At 42.4% G+C, this 23,397-nt stretch overlaps 1 long non-coding RNA gene across 1 annotated transcript in view; it reads left to right on the plus strand.

The window, feature by feature from the left end:
* The first annotated feature begins 15,968 nt into the window (after window positions 1-15,968).
* Window positions 15,969-23,397, plus strand: part of LOC148686276 (uncharacterized) — a 36,240-nt gene continuing 28,811 nt past the window's right edge. The window contains exons 1-2 of the long non-coding RNA XR_015949332.1: window positions 15,969-16,144; window positions 22,572-22,650. This is a non-coding gene — a long non-coding RNA (uncharacterized LOC148686276). The remainder of the gene's footprint in view (window positions 16,145-22,571; window positions 22,651-23,397) is intronic.

The following is a 23,397-nucleotide window of genomic DNA, read 5'->3' on the forward strand; positions in this document are numbered from 1 at the left end:
TGGATCATACAAGCACTTGATTACCCAACATTTGATGAAGTGCCATTGAATGTATGAACTGACACTGTTGAACAACATTTGGTGTATTAAAAAATTTAAAAAGGAAAAGCCCTAAATGGGCAGGGGGACCTCGAACACCAGTGAGCATGCTTGGTGGCTACAGGAAGTGGGATGGGGAGTGGGGGTGTTTGAAAGAACTCTGAAAACCTTGAGTGGGGAATGAAATTGTGTAACCTGTATCAGGACATAGCTGGGTGGCTAGGGTCCTAAACAAGAGTACTCCACAATGCAGCATATTATTGTAAATCCCATTTGGGGATCTCTACACTTGATGAATCTGCAAGGTAAATTATTCCCAAATCAATGAATCGGGATGGGGTGGAGACTGGTTCATAGGTTGGTTTTTAAAAGTTCAAGCATCATTGTCCATAGCAGTTGTCTGCTATACTATGAGTGATATTTACTGTTTTCATCAAGAGAACTTCCTTCCTCTCGGGGGGGGGGGAGGTGATGGAGATTCTGCTACATTGTTGGTATATATACATTATCATAGTGCTGCTCTAGCATCACTACAAATTGAATAACATGTTGCACCAGTATCAGTGGTGGTTCAAGAGTTTGGGGAGCCCTGGGCAAGAGAGTCATGAGGGACCCCTTAAAGGTATGAAAGCAAGTCAGGCATAAAATATTATGCCATATATATATATATATATATATATATATATATATATATATGAAGCTGCAATGACAATATGGAACTATGTATCATAATACATTCATTGTGGTCACTTTTTATTAAAACAGGAGTGGAGAATATTACTTAATCTGTTGTATCAAAACTACACTGAAAACAAAGCAAAAATAAGCAAGCCATTACTTCCATATGTGATGCTCTTAAATACCATAAACAGAAACAGCAAACACACACACACACACACACACACACAAAGCATACTGTGTGATATCCACATAGGCAGGTCATGTGGTGAACTGGTGATATCCAGTACACTGATAAAGAACAGTATAATGATTTAAGGTTTAATTCTCTAGTGCCCTATTAAATGAAATTAACTTTTCATTTAATAAATGAAAACACTGTAATCCAAGCCTCACCCAATTTCATGTTCAACTGAAATAAGTGTTGACTCTTACTTGCCATTCTTACAACATAGATGAGCACAGATTTATTGGTTTATTTTTGTGCAGAGGGGCAGGGAGCAATTTCAACATTTTGAGTTTCAGAGAGTATCAACAACCACCTCTTTAACTCAATCAACAACTCTGTTAAATCCACGTCTACCTCAAAGTGCAAAGATACACTTTTCAAGGTCATCGTCTCCCATTTTAGTCAAGATTTAGCATCAAATTTGAATCCATTATTTGTCCTTAAACATTTTGTTCGATCTGTGATCTACATGAACAAGATGACTGCTGCCTTCTCATGTTGTCCTGGTCAACTGGGAATGGGCATGAGGACATCTCTCAGCCAAGGAACTACTGTACTACTGATGTGAATGGCTTTGGCCTAAGGGAGAAAAGGTCATCTGTCTGTGTTTTTGTAGCGAAACACTTGCATGCTTGCCATGCTGCTGAACTCAATACAAGGTAGCCTGGGACTGACTGAGTATAAAGGAGGCAGGCAGGCTTTTGTACTTGATTAGAGTGTGGGGCTGCAGGTGGTTGTCCCAGCTAACACTTGCTGTAGGCTAAGCTGTTGCTGCACCTTGTATTCCACAAAGATATAGGGAAAAGACTTCCTCGGTGCCTCGGTGAAGATCTGAAGGGAGAGCCTAACCGGATTCAGCTGCACGTAGGCTACATCCCACAATACATTAAAAACTCTCTTATAACATTCTTAACACTCTTGGCTTCTCCTAAAGAACCCTGGGAACTGCAGCTTGTCTTGGATACAAAAATGGATTGACTGTTGAATGAGACCAATCTGGTTGATAGCCCAGGGACAGGAATAGCCTAACTTCTGCTGTCTATGCTCTGGTAACGTCTAGATTAAATTACCTAGAGGTAATCTGAAGACAATTCAGAAATTTTAGCTGGTGCAGAATTTAACGCCCAGGTTGCAAAACGATTTGAGCATGTAACGCCAATCCTGGCCCAACTGCCCTGACTGCCAATTAGCTTCCGGACTCAATTTAAAGGGCTGGTTTTGACCTATAAAGCCTTAAATGGCTCAGGACTGCAATACCTCAAGGACCGCCTCTCCCCATATGAACCAACCCAGACCCTGCCACCATCATCTGAGGCCTTTCTTTGTGTGCTTCCTCTAGAAGTACCAGGCAGCAACATGAGAACAGGCCCTTTCTTTTTTTATAATAATTTTTATTAATTTTTATAGAAACAAGACAAACAAAACATACAAAATAAACTCTGTCCCTTCATTTTCCCTCCACCCCCAAGACCACTTCTGCCACCAGTGATACCCATGGGCATTGGGAAACAAAGGGGTCCATTTTAAGCTGGGTTTGACCTCCCCCCTCCCTCCTCCACCCTCATCCCCCCCCCTGCCACTGAGAGGACAGAGGCGGAGGATCTCTGAGGTTTGGTTTTTTCCCCCAGCTAATTCTTCAACATAACAATCTACTTAACAATAAAACAACGAATGAAAAAAGAAAGAAAAAAACAAGAAAAAAGAAAAAGAAAAAATATAAATTCCCAAATCTTATTTTCTTAACAGTTTGTTTGTGGCTTCCTCGATTCTCTTCCTCCTGGTTTCCCTGACTTCTTTAATTGATTATGACGGGTTTTCTATTCTGATTCAAAATCTTATTCTTATCATATTAACTTAATCCTCCTCCTTCTTCATGCTGCTCCCCCTCTGAGTACCCTCCTGCCACTAGGGTAACCCAAGGGGCTCAGCACTCTAAAGGTTCCATTTTTGTGTCTGGGTTTCCTTCTACCCCTCAGAGCACCCCCTGCCACTGGGTGCAAAGAGTAAAGAGAGGGAGACAGGCAGCTCTCTACCCAAACACCTCTCTAAACACAAAAAATATTAAAAACAAACTCTAAAATATTTCCTCAACCATTCTTCTAGTCCCTCCAGAAAACTCCTAACCCTAAACTTTTTAAAACACTCTCCTTCCCCCCTCCCAATGTCTTTTCCCCCAATTGGATCAGCATTTCCTTTAGCAAGCCAAGATTTCAGAAACCGTTGTTCACCAACCAAAAAAAAAACCTTAAACTAAAGTTTTCACCCCACACCAGTTCTTCCCCACTTCCAAATCCAGGCCTTTGTTCCCCCCTCTCCCTGCCTATCCCTTCCCTCACTAACACCACTCCACATTTCAGTCCCTCCAGGGTCTTCATTTCCATCAATCTTCACTTCACTTTGCTTCTCCTTGTCGGCCTCGTCTCCTTGTTCAAATCTTTGTTTTTCATCATCCAACACATAGTTTTTTTGGTCCAAATCAGTCTCCAAATTATCATCAAATTGTTCCTCCTCACACACAGTCTCAAAATCAAAATTGTCCTCTAAATCTTGGTCTTGCACCTCAATCTCTGTTACTGTTGGGTTCAAATATTGCCGTTCCTTGTAAATATCTTCCCATATTTGTAGATAGTTCAGCACAGCCTCCTGGAAGGCTCGAGAAAACTTTGTTTTCATACTTCACTTAACCACAGGCAGACAAGAGATAAGGGCCAAAGGGTACTGGAAAATTCCTCTCTACCACGTTGTCAGCTCCATCTTGGCTGATCATCTCCTTTGTCTTTAACTCCATCACAAATCAAATTAGAATTCCAATTAAATTACTTCTGAATCATCTTCAATCAGTTTTTACAATCCACAACAATAAAATCGATTTTCTTGATATTTTAGCAGTTTGACAGCTTTTGACAGCTGTCAAAACACCTTCCCCCTTGTTAATGCTGAACCTCAAGGCACCGGGGGCTGGGAAGGTTTGAAAAAGTCTTTCTTTCTCTCGGGTCCACAATCTGAGAGGCTTTTCCCCTTTCGGCTTGAGAATATTTAATGCGCCTCCCGATTGGCCATTTGGAAGAGATCGGCTTCCGTTGTTTTGGAATCTCTTCCTATCTTCAAAATTGAAATTTTTAAAGTCCAAATAGAGGTTTGACTAACTTTATAGAAATCTTTTATTTTCTTGGAAGAATCCGCCGCTTGCAGGCTAAGGACTCGGAGCTTCACTTCAAGGAGGTAAAATGATACCCCAAAATGGCTCCCGCGACTCCACTCCGTTGGCTCTCGATCGCTCTACGGAGCTCTCGGGCAGCAGAGGAATCGCGTCCAGAGCAAACAGCTGGGCGGCTATGTCACCAGGACTCTCTACCCGGTGTTTTTTTGGGGAGTCCGCTCGCTCTGCGGACTTCCCCCCCCCCTCCACGAAGCCAGGGACTTCGGAGCGTGAAGTCCCTGCGTCCTATTCCACCGGCGCGACGGACTGGAAGCCCGAGAACAGGCCCTTTCTGAGGTGGCTCCTCATTTGTGGAATGCTTTCCCCAAGAAGGTTCACCTGGCACCTTTGTTACATATATTCAGCCGCCAAGCAAAAACATTCCTCTTCTCCCAGGCCTTTTGCTAATTAAACAATTTATGGCCTTTTAAACCATGTGTTTGAGAGAGAGTTATTGTTTTTGTTTGTTACTATAGTATGTATTTTTGTGTTTTTATGTTGCAAACTGCCCTGTGAGCCTTGGATGAAGGGTGGTATAGAAATTTAAGAACTAGATATAAATGAAAAAGAGCTGGTTCCATCACATCATCCTCTGAAAGTCTTCTTTGAAGATTTCTGTTTGACTTCAGTGCCTCATGCCTTTCCACTCATTTACAGGTTCACTACTTTCAAAATTAACTTCTTGACTAGCATCATAAAGGTTTCTGCCTTTCTGGAAGTGTAGAGACAGCTTCCCGAAAGTGTAAAATTACTTGCTAACTGCAGCCCACTCACATTACTTTTCACATGGGCTTTTAGACCCCCCCCCCCATCAACTCCATTTTAGAGGGTGTCCTGCTGACATGTCAACAGATGATTGTTCAGCTGTCAGAGATTGGGGGCTTGAGAAATTTGCAGGCAGTCCATATATTGCTCAAATTAGTTCATGACAGGTACTGTATACATCTTCTAGCACTGAACACCCACCCTTCACTAAAGCCCTCCTTCATTCTGTTCCAAAGTCTCCATCAGGAGGCAACTTAATTTACACTTTCTCCATTCACTTTGCCAGATTTTGTGGCCTTCATGAATTTTCTTTTTGCAAAGCTGAATTCAAGCACCACTGAAAATCTCAGCTTCTCTCTTTGTCAAATGTTCTTTTTCTCTTTTCAACACGAAAATGTCATACAAGTTGGTAGCCACTACTACTACACCTTGGGCGGCAAACCACACAGGTACCCATGTTGTGTTTAGAAGTATTTCTATCCATTCATACTTCTTCTTAATTATGTAAAAGATTTAAAAGAGACTATTTATATAAACTATTTTAGCAGCAGTCTGTTAAGCCACCTTCAAAGTTTGATGGGTTAAGCAAATTATTTGACAAATGGAATGGGTCTGTGTCCAAGAAAGAATGTGCACAATCAATGATTTCCCCCAGAACAATAACCCTTGCTTATTAACTGCAGCAATAATGTAGTACTTACACTTATCTTGAGCATCAAGCTTTCTGTTTTGTAGGTGTTTAAAAATATACTTGAAAGACACACTCACTCACTCTCTCTCTCTCTCTCTCTCTCTCTCTCTCTCTGTGTGTGTGTGTGTGTAGAGACAAAGGTTGACCACAGTTTCATGTAGAATTCATTTACACACACACAACTACTGCAGCTCATTAAACACTCTGCAAAACGCCTGGGGAGTTGGACTCACAGCAAAGGCAACATTCACTCAGATACACTGCCCCCCCCATACACCATACAGACTTTTACATAGGTGTGGCCAGCACAACAAGGCTGCAGAACCTGCCTCCTGGAAGCAGCGTTGTTGCAGGGTGGGGGCAATTATGGAGATGTGTGGCTATCTTGGTGGGAGGGCCAGATTGGTTATATTGGTGGGCTGGCACCACCCTGGCTTTGCCACCACCCTGGCCCACACTTCCCAGGATGTGGAAGCTGTTACCCTGGCAACTGACACCTGTGAGTTATTATTGTGGTTGTTACAGTTATACGTACTTCTTATTACTATGATTACCTGTCCTTCACCCCAGGGTTGCATTAAAGCACAATATTGAAAACAGTTCTAAACAATTTACAATCACAAAAATAAGGTGGGTCCTAAAGAGGTACATCTTCAACATTCATTGGAAGCTGCATAATGAAGATGCCAGATGCAGCTCTGTGGGGAGGGAACCCTCCCAACTTAAATACTTCTACAGAGAATGCCTTTTGACCGGCCACCACCACTTCTGAGCTTCCGAGGGTCAAGATGCTACCAAGGCACTACTAAGAGAGTCCCCTACCAATCTTAGTACCCACACTTGTTTTCTCCTGCTCTGGAGGGTAGGACTCGAACCACTGGCCTCAAGCAACAAGAAAAGAGATTCCGACTAAACACCAGGAAAAACTTTCTGACCGTAAGAGCTGTTTGACAGTGGAATGGTTTCCCTCAGGAGGTTGTGGACTCTCCTTCCTTGGAGGTTTGTAAGCAGAGGTTGGGTGACCATCTGTCATGGATGCTTTAGTTAAGATTCCTTCATTGCAGGGGGTTGGACTAGATGACCCTTCGGGTCTCTCCCAACTCTACAATTCTATTATTCTAAGAGGATCCATAGGGACAAAGCCAGTCTTTCAGATATCTGGGGCCTAAGTTGTTTGTGACTTTCAATGCTAACATGAGCACCTTGAAATAGCAACCAAATAATTATATTTCCAGGACCTACCCTACTTTCTTGACTGTAATTAGTTTTAAATTGATTTTGATGTTGCATTTTTAAATTGCGGAAACCTGCACTGGGACCTTAAAGGTGAAGGGTGGGTACAAAAAAGAAAACCAAATAAATACTAGGGCACCATTCAACTAAGTTTTACTTAAAGTAGACCCATTAAGAACATAAGAACAAACCTGCTGCAACAGACAGACTAGTTGTGCACCTAGTCCAGCATCCTGTTCTCATGATAGCCAACTAGATGCTCATGCGAAGGGCTTAATGTAGCCCTGTTCATCACTGGGTGAAACTTAGTGGGCTACTACCCCAAATAAATAATAAGTTGTGCCACTACCAAGAGGCTGGTTTTGTAGCACACCCCATGGAATTGTCCCAGTAAGCAGCAGTGATGCAGCTTCACAATGCAACCCAGCCAGCTGTTTCTGCTTCAATACCACAGAAAGCTGCTGTGGTATCCCGTTTTACTAAGGGCAGTCTTCTATTTGAAGTAATTGTCCAATTGGAGGTCTGTCCACTTGAAGTCCAGCTTAAAGTTAAAGAATCATAAGAAGAGAGAACAGGGATCTGTGAAGTTGCTGACCAACCGTCTGCACCTGGACAGCAGACAGAGAATGCGCAAAGGTCACTTGGCTGCACTCATCCCCTATAATGAGAAGAACATCCTTCTTTGGTGTCATTTCTAGAAGGTGTTGTAAGTCTTTGTAGAATTGTTCAATTTCACTTTCTTCAGCACCGGTAGTTGGTGCATAAACTTGGATTATTGTGATGTTAAAAGGTCTGCCTTGGATCCGTATTGAGATCATTCTATCATTTTTGAGATTGCATCCCATTACAGCTTTCGCCACTCTTTTATTGACTATGAGGGCCACTCCATTTCTTCTATGGGATTCTTGCCCACAGTAGTAGATATGATGGTCAGCCGAACTGAATTCGCCCATTCCCATCCATTTTAGTTCACTGATGCCTAGGATGTCGATATTTATTTTTGCCATCTCATTTTTGACCACATCCAGCTTACCAAGGTTCATCGTTCTTACATTCCAGGTTCCTATGCAATATTTTTCTTTACAGCATTGGACTTTCCTTTCGCTTCTAGGCATATCTGCAACTGAGCGACCTTTCAGCTTTGGCCCAGCCACTTCATCAGCTCTGAATCTACTTGTACTTGTCCTCCGCTCTTCCTCACTAGCATGTTGGACAACTTCCGACCTGAGGGGCTCATCTTCCAGAGTCATAACTTTTATATGCCTCTTGTCTTTGTCCATGGAGTTTTCTTGGCAAGGATAATGGAGTGGTTTGCCGGTTCCTGCTCCAGGTGGATCATGTTTAATCAAAACTCTCCGCTATGACCTGTCCATCTTGGGTGGCCCTGCATGGCATAGCTCATAGCTTCTCTGAGTTGTTCAAGCCCCTTCGCCACAACAAGTGATCCATGAAGGAGATACATATAAATTATCTTAAGCAAATTAGAATGTTTGAGTGATCCCTTGAAGTTGCAAATGTATGGGCATTGCTTCATTGTCTATTTTATTTTACTTATGAATGGAAACATATTTCAGTGCTTCGTGTTGCTTATTCTTCTTTCCTGCCATTCTTACTGACTAACCAAACAAAATGACAATACATGCTTTCCATCTCCTCTCTAGGTATTTTATCTACCTGTAAATCTCCAATGCCTTTAAGATGAGTACGTGCTCTTTTCTTTTCAAAACAAATACATTGTTAAGAAATGGGTTTGGTTTCCTATATTCTAGGCCACTTCTAACAGAAAAATAATTCTTCCATCAATCATTGTTGTGAGTGCTACCCAAATGTGAATTGATCAGCATTTTATGCTTCACAAGCTGTTGTTGTATGTGAGCCTGTCTACATGGCAACTGCAAACACTACCAGTTTGGCCCCAAAGCAAGCAGCCAGCTGGATGTCAAGTGGCAACTGGAAAAGGCTAGCACGTTAACCCACAGAGTGGGCTAGCAGTAAAAGGACACTGTCCTATACAGTAGATCCCTCCTACCTATCTCTCACTCCCCTGCATTTCAGGAAGCTAAGTACAGGCTGCGGCCTTCTTGCATACAACACCAGCTGGGCTTCATGCATGCATCCAGTTCTACAAGTAAGCATCATTCAGATGAGTCCTAGGACACACCAGCATTAGTTTAATAATGCAGTTCCCTACCATGTTAAATCCCACCCATCTTTTGTGCTGCACTTCTCTGACCCCAAAGTAGAGTTATGACTCATCAGTCATCCCATCTGGTATCTATCACATTCCTCATTGGTGTTCATAAGCGAAACATGGTGGTGTTTACATCTCTTTGCTTCAAACAAAATAACATATTAAAACAACACAGAACACTCTTAATCATTCTCTTCAACATTTCTACTCTGAAGGACAGTCATTTCATATAATTCAGATTTTATCTGCTATTTTTAAGTCATGATGGAGCTTTTCCTCTAACCATGTGGTTATTTATTTATTTATTTTTCTGGAGGGACGAAGGGGGATGCATACTCCTAAACATTTTGTGGATCATTTGGCCTCATTGAGGGCCAGGATTTCAATATGAGTAGGAAAATGAGAGTACACCTAGACATTTTTAAGGGAAAAGGCACTGCTTACAGCAGACTACAAAATAACTACAACTTTTATTTTCTTTAAACATATTTTTACATACTGTATTTGCCTTGGGCTGAAAGGATGAGAGCGAGGACAAGAAACCTACTTCTAATTGTTGCATATAAATGGCAATTTATTTGGGGGCATTTCCTGCTATTTAACGAAAATCTCAGAAGAGCTAGATAGTTTCATTTCTCCTCAAACACACAATGTACATGACAACATACTGAATGCAAACGAACCATGAAAAAGACCCTCTGAATTGGAAGTGGAGACACTATTTGTACTTTTTGTTTGTTTTGTTTATTTGTTACACAAGAAAATTTTAATCAAAACTAATTTTTAAAAATAAGTAAACTACTGAAAGTTGTTGTTGTTGTTGTTTTTGCTGCTGCTGTTGCTTTTGCAGCTGGTCATTCCCACTGTGGGTGGATCTACACTCATGGTTTGTAACATTAGGAAAGGGTTAAGAAAGCGTTTCAAAGTGTAAGGGTCATATTATGCTTAGTTTAGGACACTAATAACGTATTATTAAAATGTGACAGCAGAGGGCATTGCAGAGGTACTAGCTATCTTAAACAGGGTAGACTTTGTATAACGAAAGAGAAACTAAATGGGACTGACATTTTTGAATGATATTTCTAATATCGTTCTAATAACCTTTTAAAGGTGTGTGTAGATCCAGCCTCTCTCTCTCTTGTTCTGTTAAAGGGACAGCCCTTAAGCATAAAAAGGAAGCACGAAAAAGGAAAAAGGGTGGTCCATCCAATGAAGCTGGATTCAGGCCAAACAAAAGTAAGTACTTCTTCACACAGCACACATTTTAACTGTGGAAATAGCTTCCACAATAAATAGTGACCATAGGCTAGGATGGATTTAAGAGGATTAGACAAATAAGGCTATCAACACCCACTAGCCACAATGACTGTGTTTCACTTCCACTGTAAGAGACAGTATGACGTATGACTCCGAATACAAGTTGCTGGGAACCACAAGTGGGGAGCGTGCTGTGGCACTCAGATCCAACTTTTGGGCGTACTATTTCTTATGCTAAAACCTACACTTATGCACTCTACATTAGTAATTTTATGAGTTGCCGGGGGGGGGGGGTAATATTCTTTGAATATCCAGGCTAGTTTCCTGGTGAGGTGATTGCCTGATTGGCCATTAAGGAGAACACAGGATGGGGCTCTGTGAGAGATAGCCAATGGGTGGGGTAGTTAGAAGGACAAAGGCAGAGTTGAGAGCAGAGAGTTGGTTGTGAGCTAGAAGCAAAGCAACAATATGGGGGAGAGAGAGATGTTTGATTTCTGTTTGAATCCAAGGCTGTGGCTATACAGGAAGGAAGGAAGGCCCCCTTGCAGGCATTAATGTTGTGAACACCTCCATCATAAGCTCAGACTGAATATATGAGTTGTTTAGACTAGAACCCCTGGAATCTTGCACCATTCAGAGATTGAGGTGGCATGAAACAGTAATTTTAACTACAACTATGACTATTCTTCTGGAGAGGGTGCACCTTAACAGGCACATATTTCCACATGTGGTGGGAGTGCCCCAAAATCCATCCAACTATTCTGGACAACAACCATACGGGAAATAAGTAAAATAACCAAGCAAACATTAGAAATGACCCCAGAATTGGCCTTACTAAACATTTCCCAAGACAATAATTCCCAAGTACACTACAAAGAACTCATAACTCACTTACTCTCCGCAACCAGAAGCACCATAACCAGACACTGGAAAGACCTGTCAAGAGTATGCATGGACCAATGGTACCAAATAGTATGGGAAACAGCCCTACTAGAAAAATTAACCAATAAGCTGAAACTGACACGGGGACAAATAGAAGACGACGACTTCACCTCGGTATGGCTCCCCTTTATCACATACACAGCCCAACAAGACAATGACAAAAATTCACCAACAGCATCCAAATCAATATGGCTAACCTGATCCAAAACACCCACCCACCCAACTCACACACGAAACAAAAACCACTACAGCCAGCCACAAATGAACAACCATACCCTAGGACAACCCCAACCTCTCTCACCACCAAAGGAACGCAAGGGAACAACAGAGAACCTGCACAAGCGACGCTGACAACCCCCCCCCCCAACATATATTATGTAAAATAGAAACATTGTCACCTGACCCCCCCATCTCCCTCCTATCTACTTCTATCCCCCTCTTTCTTCCCAATGTCTCAACAAATGAAACCAATTTGTAAAAATGTTATGAGAGACATTGCATATATTTCTGTAAATCAAGAAAATCTTTAATAATAATAAAAATTATGATTATTCTTGTTAATATTTATGTCTCCATTGATCAGTGTGTATTACCAGCATTTGCTGGTGGAAAATTCTGTATGTTTATATCTTGCTCCTGTACATTCCTACTGACAAGTCTCCCTTTGTCCAATCAGACTTGCTTCTAAATTAGAATAAATCTATCTTAATGAATTAAGTTTCCCTGCTTTAACTCAGCTCACCCTGAAATAAAATCAGGCATGTGTAATGCATACTCATTTAGAGGTATAATTAATTTTGTTTTATAGCATTAGTATCTGTTGCCAGTGTTGAACGATAATGTCGAAAATACCAGACATTGTGGAGCTAAAAGATGGAAGATTGAGCCCTTTGGCTGGTATCTCTGGCCTACCATGATCCCAGGGACAACCCTGGTTAGTTCACACATTTTGCAATGTGCAGACACTCTCTGAGATTATTTTTAACCCTCCTGAACAATAATTTCCAGACTAGCACTTAACTCAGGATAGCTGCCACCACATAGGAGCTGTCTCTGGCACAAAGATTACCATGGAACCAGGGAAGAAGAACCGATGTAAGACTACAGGCTCTTTTCATACTTGCTCCAACAAGACAGTTCCACCATACTCTAATTATCAAAAGTAGCTCAAGACTAATATGCTCCCAAGTGGCAGAGGGTGTGTGTGTGTGTGTGTGTGTGTGTGTTTCTGAATTCCTCAATCATAAAAGAAAATATGTAAACAAAGGTCCAGTTTATTACATTTACCATCTCCCCCTAAGCTGCCACTGAATGACACTTCCACCATAAGAGAAAATATATGCATTTCTGTTTTTTGCATCACAAAGCATTCTGAGGAGAGATTGGGATTTATGAATCATATGGCATCATCTAAAAATGTTTTTCAGAGTACATTACTGAATCCTCACTGAAATTGGCACAGGTCCCTTGCTCCATATCCTTTTCCATTTTATGGGCTCACCACCATAACCCAAATCCTTTCCCTCGGCATTTCTGTAATCCTGTTAGCACATCTGTGTCTAATTTTTCTAATCTATATATATAAAAATGTAAAAATCGTGAAATTCCGTTTGACACTTTTCTCCGTAACCGCTTGACCGATCGTCCTGAAATTTTGACACAACGATCCAGGCCACTCCTAGAGCATTGTTGGGGGCAAAAATCCCTCAAATCGCACACCTGCCCAGGTACAGACCTGCTTTTCCACCAAGTCAAACAGTGCCCTCAAGTGGCGTAGTACCCTCCTCCACCCCCTCCCTTCCTGTGAAATCTAAGCCACACCCACAAACCAAATGACATCATCATCAACCAAGCAACTTGAAATCCCCCAAGGCGGCCATTAGGCCTTTGTTTAATGTAGGCCCCTGACAGGCCCGGGGGGGGGACCCACAACAACACACTTGGGGGCATGGCAAGGGGTTTTTACTTTACCATTTAGCACCACTAACCCTCCCCCCCAAAAAAACCCCACCAAAAAACCAACATTGCCAAGTGGAGGTTGGGGCCTGCCTGGGGAGGTGGGCGGTGGCACAGGCCACAGCACAGCCTTTGATTTATGTAGGCCCCTGCATGCCAAGGGGTTTTTACTTTACCATTTAGCAACACTACCACACCGGTCATGGGGGGGGGAGAAACAAACTGAATAGATCATGGATCGGGACACATGGGGCCATTCACAGGGAATAGCCACACCACACCACACCCACAAACCCCGCCTCTGCCACAAGATCCTGTAAAACAGGAGGCCTTGGCTCCATTTTACATACTAGGCCTCAGGTCTACAGCCCATTAAATACTATCCCAAATGGAGCCCTGGGTGGGAGGTGGGGGGAGGAGGAGCCCAAATAGGTCATGGGCTGACGTAGCTTATTTTCAGGGGATGTCTTATTTTTTATTACGCGTCCAGCCTTGCCTCTTCCTTGGGGCCCTCCAGAACTGCGCCTATAACTATGTCTTATTTTTGGGGTATGGCTTATATTGCACAAATGCTTAGATATCCTGCTATGTCTTATTTTAGGAGAAACAACTGATTGTAAGCCTCTGTGTTGTTTTTTTTAAAACCATTCACTTTCTCTCCCCAGTTTAAGTCCTCAGATATTTGCAGTGGCCACCCCCCCACACCCCATTTACAATCCCCTACCTTCCCCTTGCCCGGGCCAGGTAGATAATGTGGCCCTTTTTTAACCCTTTTGTTACTTTTCTCATTTTACTGATTGTGAATATGCTGACCGAGGCCCCCTTTAGATTCGGAGGCCCGCCCCAAGTGGCCCATATGACCCCCCTCCTTCTGTCTGGGCCTGTCTGTTGCTACGGGGCTATGGGGCTTCGCTATTTGATCCCCCCCCCCAGGTTGGGATTCTTTAAGTAGTTATCTGGGTCCCAGGGCACATCATCATCTCCTATCCTTAATCTAAATATATAGAAATGTTCACGATTTGTTCGCAGGGGCCAATGTATGGAGATACAGGGGGGAGGGGACAACAGAGGGCTCAGACAAAAGTAAAATACTGGGAAATAGAACCCAGAAACTGACAACTCCTTCTCCAATGACGGGGGCCAATGTAGGAAGATACCGGGGGTAGGGGCCAACACTCCCCAGGAACAACAGAGGGTTCAGACAAAAGTGCATGCTGGGAAATAGAACCCAGAACCTAACAATTCCTTTTTGAAGGGTGGGGGCCAAGGTATGGAGATACAGGCGGGAGGGGCCAACACTCCCCAGGGACAACAGAGGGAAGGGTATCCTACGGAAACACAGGGATGAGCCGGGGTGGAGGGAGGAGGGGCAGGATACGTCATGGATCGTGACAGGGTGGGGGGGATCACAGGAAAGAACCACAGCAACGCGTGGCCGGGTCAGCTAGTGCTTTATAAATTTTGGCATTGAAATTGTGTGTCACAATCAGGTGTTCAAACAATGTCAATTATCTTTTTACTTGTTGTTTTGTGATATATTTTAGTATAAAGGAACTACCTACATTACCCATAATGGGCTTCATGTTTCCTGGCTTGGAGTAACACACACATTTATCATTGCTGTTGACTGCTTTTTTGTTCAAAAGTTGGTGTTGAGAAACTTGTACTTAAAAAATAAAATGTTAAAAAAGTGTGCATGCCCATGCAAATACCCGCATGCATAACCCCCGGGGATTTCAGGTTTCTGGAGCTTAGGGAGGGGTAGGGAAATACGAATCGAGGGGAAGGGCAAGAACCCACAGAACAAATACACCCTGCCAAGAACCACCCACCAGTGTGGCCAGGAAACACTGGGAAAGATTTCAGAAGCACTAAACTGAAAGCACTAATGTGCACATGAAGGTGCACACAAATGCACACCTGGAAACAATGACAGGCACACACATTAATGCCCTAGAGTGGACACAGCCCAGGTAAGTTAAGTATCTGGCCTGATCAGCACAGTACTCAGCTGCAATCCTAATACACACTTAGCTGGCAGTAAGATAAAGGAACCTCTGACCATTAGGTCCAGTCGTGACCGACTCTGGGGTTGCGGCGCTCATCTCGCGTTATTGGCCAAGGGAGCTGGCTTAGCTTCCAGGTCATGTGGCCAGCATGACAAAGCCACTTCTGGCGAACCAGAGCAGCACATGGAAACGCCATTTACCTTCCCGCTGTAGCGGTACCTATTTATCTACTTGCACTTTGATGTGCTTTCGAACTGCTAGGTTGGCAGGAGCTGGGACCGAGCAATGGGAGCTCACCCCGTTACAGGGATTCGAACCTCCAACCTCCTGATTGGCAAGCCCTAGGCTCTGTTGTTTAACCCCATCAAAGCCAGTGGGATTTACTTGTGCTGCACAATTCTTTCTTGATCGGGGTTTAGGGAAGCTTCTGGTTCCCAATCCTGGATAACACTTGGGCCATTGCAACAGCAGTGGTGAGCATGCATGACATGTTGTGGCACTTGTGTAGTACTGACATACAACACTGAATGGTGCCCATTATATATTCTCACTGCCTTTCAGTTTCATAAGCTCAGTAAATCATTTTTATAAGACACAGAGTCAATATCAAATGAAATTCAGGCATACCAACTAGATACGCAACCCATGAGATCAGCATCCAACTTCTCAGAGAAAGAAGTGGCATTCTGCCACCAGAGATTGAGCAATAACTGCCTGTGACTTCCTTAGTATATGACGGCGTGATTTGTTTGGTTAATTCGGAGAGTGAACAGGATTCTGGCATGAGCATATGGTATCCAATTTCATAGAGAAACAGGCTCTGAGTGCCACTTGAGATTGTGCATATGACAAGCAGAAGACAGACATGACATTTAAGAGCATCATAATTCTACTATTTTAATAGCTCAAAAAACAAGTTCTTTCAGGACAGAGTCAACAGTTTACCAACATCCAGGTAAATTAAATTAATTGCTCCAACTTTTAGTAATGAAATAATCTGTTGAGACAACAACCATGGTCTGAACCGAGTTGCTTTTGATGGATTTGAGTAGTTCCTACTTGTCCTTCTTGCAAAATATTTCAAACTATGTCTACATTGGTGGGTTTTTTTAAAGCATATATTCCATATTAGTAATTTCCCAATCCAGAGTATTTTCTTATGTATATATTTCAAATATTGAAGATGACATAAATTTTCACCTGGGTGATTATTACTCTTTTATTGTAGGAATTAAAAATTATGTGGGCATGTGTGTCATTACAGATGGGTGAGCTATTTACTTTAAAAAAAATCCTTCAGTAGCACCTTAAAGACCAACAAAGTTTATATTTTGGTATGAGCTTTTGTGTGCTTGCACACTTCTTCAGATATACTGAAACAGAAGTCACCAGACCCTTATGTATATTCAGAGGGTGGGGGTGGGGGTGATGGGAATGGGTGATGGGCTGATAGGAGTGGTAAACCTGTTGATGACTGTTAATGACTGTTAATGACTGCAATTGGTCTTGCGGGGGGGAGCAAGGGCTGAGGTGCTAAGAAAAGCTTGATCATGTATAATGAGATAAGAATCCCATGTCTCTGTTCATTCCAAGTGGCTCCATGGTTTTAAGCTTGCTAATGAGTTGCAATCAGCAACTTCTCTTTCCAGTCTGTTTCTGAAATTTTTCTGTAATAAAACAGCAGCTTTGAGATCTTGTATAGAATGTCCTGGGAGATTGAAGTGTTCTCCTACTGGTTTCTCTGTCTTGTGATTCCTGATGTCAGATTTATGTCCATTTATCCTTTGGCATAGGGTTTGGCCTGTTTGTCCAATATAGAGAGCTGAAGGGCACTGTTGGCATTTGATGGCATATACAATGTTAGAAGATGAGCAATTAAATAGCCCTGAGATGGTATGTTGGATGTTGTTGGGGTCAGTAATGGTGTTGTCCAGGTGTATGTGGCAGCAAAGTTGGCATCTGGGTTTATTGCAGGCTCTGGTACCAGTGTCCGTGTTAAGTCTGGTGGTTGTATTATTGTGGGTGAGGAGTTGTTTAAGATTGGGTGGCTGTCTGTAGGCAATGAAAGGTCTTCCTCCCAGAGCTTGAGAAAGAGAGCTGTCATTGTCCAGGAGAGGTTGTAGATCTCTGATGATGTGTTGTACTGTTTTAACTTGGGAGCTGTATGTGATAACTAGTGGTGTTCTGTTATTTTCTTTTTTGGGTCTGTCTTGCAGCAGGTTCTCTCTAGGTATCAGTCTGGCACTGTTGATCAGTTGTTTAACTTCGCCAGGTGGATATTCTAGTTCTAAAAAGGTTTGCTGTAGATCTCTTAGGTGAGATTCTCTGTCTGTAGAGTTGGAACAGATGCAGTTGTAACGTAGGGCCTGGCTGTATATGATGGATTGTTTGGTATGTTTGGGATGGTAGCTAGAAGCATGTAGATATGTTTGTCGGTCAGTTGGTTTTCGGTATAAGGTGGTGTCTATACGTCCATCCTGTATTTTTATAGTAGTGTCCAAAAATGTATTTCTTGCATAGATTGGTTCATTGTGAGGTTGATGGTGGGGTGAAAGTCATTGAATGTCTGGTGGAAGGTTTCCAGGGTCTGTTGACCATGTGTCCAGATAATAAAAAAATTGTCAATGTATCGTAGGTACAAGAGAGGTTTGAGTGGGTAGGAGTTCAAAGCTGCTGTTTTATTACAGAAAAATTTCAGAAACAGACTGGAAACAGAAGTTGCTGAATTGCAACTCATTAGCAAGCTTAAAACCATGGAGCCACCTGGAATGAACAGAGACATAGGATTCTTATCTCATTATACATGATCAAGCTTTTCTCAGCACCTCAGCCCCTGCTTTTCCCCGCAAGACCAATTGCAGTCATTAACAGTCGTTAACAGTCATCAACAGGTTTACCACTCCTATCAGACCCCCACCCCCCACCCTCTGAATATACATAAGGGTCTGGTGACTTCTGTTTCAGTGTATCTGATGAAGTGTGCATGCACACGAAAGCTCATACAAAAATAAAAACTTAGTTGGTCTTTAAGGTGCTACTGAAGGAATTTTTTTATTTTGTTTCGACTCAGACCAACACGGCTACCTACCTGTAACTATTTACTTTCAGACAATCATGCTGAATTATACTACTACTGTAGTGGGTACACTGACAGTGGTAGATGTCTGCTCAATGAATTTTCTGCAGCATAGTAAGAACCTCCCCAGAAGATAAGGCTATGGTGTTGCAATTAAACTGTATCCTGTATCTTCAGATATTATTTCAGTAAACTGTCAGCCATAACAAGCCCGAAGCATTAGGTCCAGCTTGAATATTTGGAAACCTAGTATATTAATGTTTATTAGAGAAATTTAAGCTTATGATATTCACATATTATGCTTTATAAAACATGTATCAAATCTCTTTACTGTATTCTATTCTTTCATTATTGGTGAAGCTGTGTTTGGGATCCAGTTAGAAGTTTAACCTTTGCATGAAGCAGCCTTGAGGTTTTAGCAACTTCTCAAGAACAAGAGATAAGCTTTAGTAGTTGCTCGGAAACAACATTCCAGAGGGGTTTGTTTGTGTGTGAATGGATTTTGTTTACAGCAGTAGGTAAGAAATAGGTTTGGCCTAGCAGATGAGCAGTGTCACCAATATGGGCTTTTGATCTTTACTATGCTACAAACTTTGGACCTACATAAACTTGAGGCTATTCCCATGCATGTGAAGAAGACAATGGTGAGACAAACTTGGTATTTGGCTATGCTGTATTCACAACCAATTGCATTCTAGATCTTATAGGATAGGACTATGCGTCACCGGTATATAAAGGCAGTTCTGCCCCAGTGCCAATTGGGAAAAGGCAATCTGGATGTAGAAGCCAAGGCAGAGAAACCAATTGCAGAGCAACTGAGAAGATTAAGGAGACCAATTGGGAAAAGGATTACAATTCATGAAAATGGATTGCAATTCAAGGAAGACTTAAACAACAGAAATCCAAGGACATGTGTCTGCAGCATTCATCTCTCTCCCCCCCCCCCAATTTTGACTTGTCACAGTCCCAGTCTTTGGTAGGGGAGTATGTGTGTGTTTGTGTGTGTGTACCCCATACCCCTCCTGCCAACCTAGCAGTTTGAAAGCACAAAGTGCAAGTAGATAAACAGGTACCGCTCTGGCGGGAAGGTAAACAGCGTTTCCGTGCACTGCTCTGGTTCGCCAGAAGCGGCTTAGTCATGCTGGCCACATGACCCGGAAGCTGTACACCAGCTCCCTCGGCCAGTAACGTGAGATGAGTGCTGGAACCCCAGAGTCGTCCACAACTGGACCCAATGGTCAGGGGTACCTTTACCCTTTACCTTTACCCCATCCTTTGTACCCCATGAAATAGGGTTAGTGTGCTAAGGAAAGTTATTCATTCACTACACTCTCCAGTGACCTGTTTCTAGGACTTTTCAGAAGGAAAAGTCTGTGTAATACTGATTTTAAAGAATAAAGCTTTGAACCTTCATTTTTGCTCTTATCTGGAAATGCCAAGGATTGAACATGTGTCCTGCATAGAAAGCAGGAGCTTTAACACTGAGCTGGTTCTGCCTAGAAGTAGCTAACACTGACTAGCATGAGCTTCTCAAGATCTGTTTTTTTCATAGTTTTGCTGTGCTGACCCTTTTTAAATGGAGATAGCCAACAGTAAATCTGAACTATTTTCCATGCAAAGCATATGCTCAACCACTAAACTGTGGGCTCTCTCATCGTTTTATCTCCTTTTCCCTTATTTAAATTCAACACAAGGCAAGCATTATCTATTGCAGCATTAAATGCTACTAAAATGTTGACATTTTGGATGCAACTCTCAGGAAATTTAATAAAATTAAATTTTAAGCAAAACAGACAATCACAACAAGGCTGGAAATTAAGTGGATACTATAAAGATATATTTACTTAGTACAATTGGAGGGCTGGGATGAATTAGCATTTTCTAATTCTCTGCCCTGTGCTCCTGTAGACTCTGCAACTATTAAGCTTATATCCACCAGCCTTGCAAAAAATTAACAACGGATAACCCCCTCCCACACACACACACCCCTCCTGCCCCAATACATACCTACTTCATCCGCCAATTTCCTCTTCTCCTTTCCTCTGTTACTGGCCCTGCCCCCAAAACTGAAGTTTAGGACTCAGAGCTCCAATGTATTTCCCAGGTTTATCCCCAAATGTCAAGCAGGAGACAATGGCAAAATGGTGTTTTTGTCAATTGCCTGACTGGCTGACCTCAGCCAGGACTTGTTCCATATCCTCATGCACGTTGCAATTTCAGCCTGCGCTCTGCAAGCATAGATAGCACATTTCTAGCTGCTGGCATGCAGGTGTGTGACGGGGCAATGGAACTACCACAAGCCAACATTACAACCCACCTGTGACTTTTCTGCCATGTAAATGTTTACTACTGTATTTGGTTAAGAATGACTTCCCCCTCAGACTTCAAGTAATTGAGGGGGGGGGGTGCATGTACAGTTTTCTAACTATTAGCTGACTCCTGTTGAAGTTTTACTTCATGTGCCCTTTTTTGAGGCAGGTATATAGGTACATTTTTGTGTTCAGGCTTTTTTTAAAAGTAATCCTAAGGTATCTTGGGCTACAGGTGCTTCAAATTTCAGCTTCCTGGGCTGTGAGGAAATTCCCTCACCTTTTAAAGAACACATTTGGCAACATACAAACAGAAACATACCATGCTCCCTTTTTCATAATCATTCTGGTCACCAGGATTACTTGAGGAAATTGTGAGCTAAATATCAGTTTGTTGAATTAATTGGAAGTATTAGTCACCATTATGAGTGAGGCCTAAGAATCCTTAGTATAATATCAAATTATGTTAGTCAACCACATTTTCAAATAAGTATCTGCTCATTTCAAGCAGGAAAACGACACTTCGCCCTGACCCACAGTGCTCTAAACAACTGAAAAGCAGAAATTACATACCTCAGGGAGAAGCGCTTCTTCAAAAATCACTGCCCAGTTTATTCCACCTTTGTTTGCTTGCAGGCTGTTTCTTTGTGCTCACCCTCTAGCATCTTCTGTGCTTTGCTGGGCTCCTGAACTCCATGGTGAATATTGCAAGGAAGAAAACCATGGCAGGTGGCAATGAAGGGGAGCCATTGGGCTTGCCTTCCAGCTGTAGCTCCACTCCACCACCTCAAAACAATACTGAGACAGGAAGTGATCACATACAAGCAGGAAGCCAAGGCTTGAGCAGCACACGTTTTGCTTGGTGAGAGGGCAGAATTTGGTGGTGAGGGACTTAAGGAAGTTGAAAACTTGAAGGGATATTTTGGGATAAACTAAACAGAAACCAGCCTATCCTTTCAGCATTTTTCTGTTTGTGACTTTGCTATAACCACAGCTGCCTCCCCCCTCCCCCCTCATTGGGTTATTGCTACCACAGCTGTGAGGTTACCATTTCCCTGGTTTACCTAGTTTTGGAAATTACCTGTATGCTCAGTGTGTGTGTAAAATCACAGGCTGCACATTTTAGTAGAACAGTTGTTTATGTTTACACTACTAGTAAAACATTTTAGGAGAGAAATATGAATTTATATGGTGCTGGTTTTTCTTTTAGCCTCTCCCCCCCCCCAAATACCTTTGTATCTTGATAGATTGATAGATACAGATATGTTAACAAGCCTATTCTGGCATTCTCTCCCACAAGGTTATAATTGCAGGAAGGGGGGAGACTGGGGTCATGCTCCCTGGCTCCAACCCTTTTGTCACACCTGTGTTTGCCAGGCCACACGCCTCTCATGCATTGCTAGGATAATCCAGCACCTAAAATGTGAGGAGTTTATACCCTTACAGCAGACTGCCTCAGAAGAAGTTACCCTTACAATATATGAGAGATGCATACTAGATTATGAAAATGCAACTGTGACCATCACTCTGCTATGCAAGGGAGCTAGCATACACGCAAGGAAGTGTTGCTGGCCCACCCTCAAGATTTATGGTTGGAGATTGCAAAATCTTCATTAAATTACTTGTTATAATCTCCTTGCTGCTAGAACCACAGATCTCTACTCTGTCCTCTCCTGCTGCCTTGATCCTGGGCATGTCCCATGCTGCCAATTAGTTGTCATGTTAAAGGGCTTGTGGTTAACACATAAAGCTCAGAAAAACATGGGACCAGGATACCTGAAAGACTGCCTGCCCTTATATTGATCAGGAAGACTACACCACTACAGAGTATCATTAGGCAGAGATGTGAAAACAGGTATTTCACCCTCTGCCTAGTGGATGCACACCCCACCCCTAGTCATATTTGGGCCCCCACAAGGCTTCATGTTGCTTTGTTACTGTGTTGTTTATGTACTTTCCTGATCTTATACTTTCCCCATACCTCTATGTTTCTTTAGGGCTCTTCCATAGGAGGACAGGCACTGATTGGGTCAAATTCCCCCCTTGAGTGGAGGAGTGCTATACACAAATACATTGGTAAGTGCACACTGCTTCTTGACATTATGGGTAAAGGGGTGGCTAAGCCACAGAGCCCTATGACTCTTCTTCATACACTCTTTTAGTGTATGTGTAGGGAGGAACTGGTGCCCATCTTTTAACGTTCCCCAAAAGTCTACAAAGAACAAAAATGTTGTACGTGAACTGTGTGTCATGAAAACAGACGTGTTTTGTCAATAGTTTAATCAACTGTGCATACTATTTCCCTTTTGTTGAAAGGAGAAGAGAATGATTATGCTCTGCAGAGCTATAAATTAGTGTAAAAGTATATATATATGCTCTACTAGAAAGCAGTATCTGAATAAATATACAACTGCATATTCATCTATCTATTTCCCTTCACCTCCCACCACAACTTCCCATGAAAGATTAAGTTCTCCTTAGATAATCTGAATTCCAGTTTTGGCTGATTAATGCCAATAGACGTGTACAAGTGTATGCAAGTTGTGGCCGACTGGAGAGGGCCAGGAACAGCAGAAGATGAATGTAATACTATTGCCATGAGTGTGAAAGAAGCAATAGGGGAAACTGAGCAGAAGCTGAAATAGAGTTTGCCTTAAACTTTACCAAGTGCACTGCAGACTTCCTTCTAGTATGAAGTCTTATTATTGTCTGGCTGTAAAAAGTTCAGCTCTAATCACGCTCTGAGGGATAGATCAGTTTTATTCCTTCATGGCTTCCCACACAGCACTGATAATTGCTTGGTGAGGAGCAAAGAAATATGTT

Source organism: Zootoca vivipara, chromosome 3 (assembly GCF_965207765.1).
Source record: "Zootoca vivipara chromosome 3, rZooViv2.hap1.1, whole genome shotgun sequence".
NCBI classification, from domain to species: Eukaryota; Metazoa; Chordata; class Lepidosauria; order Squamata; family Lacertidae; genus Zootoca; species Zootoca vivipara.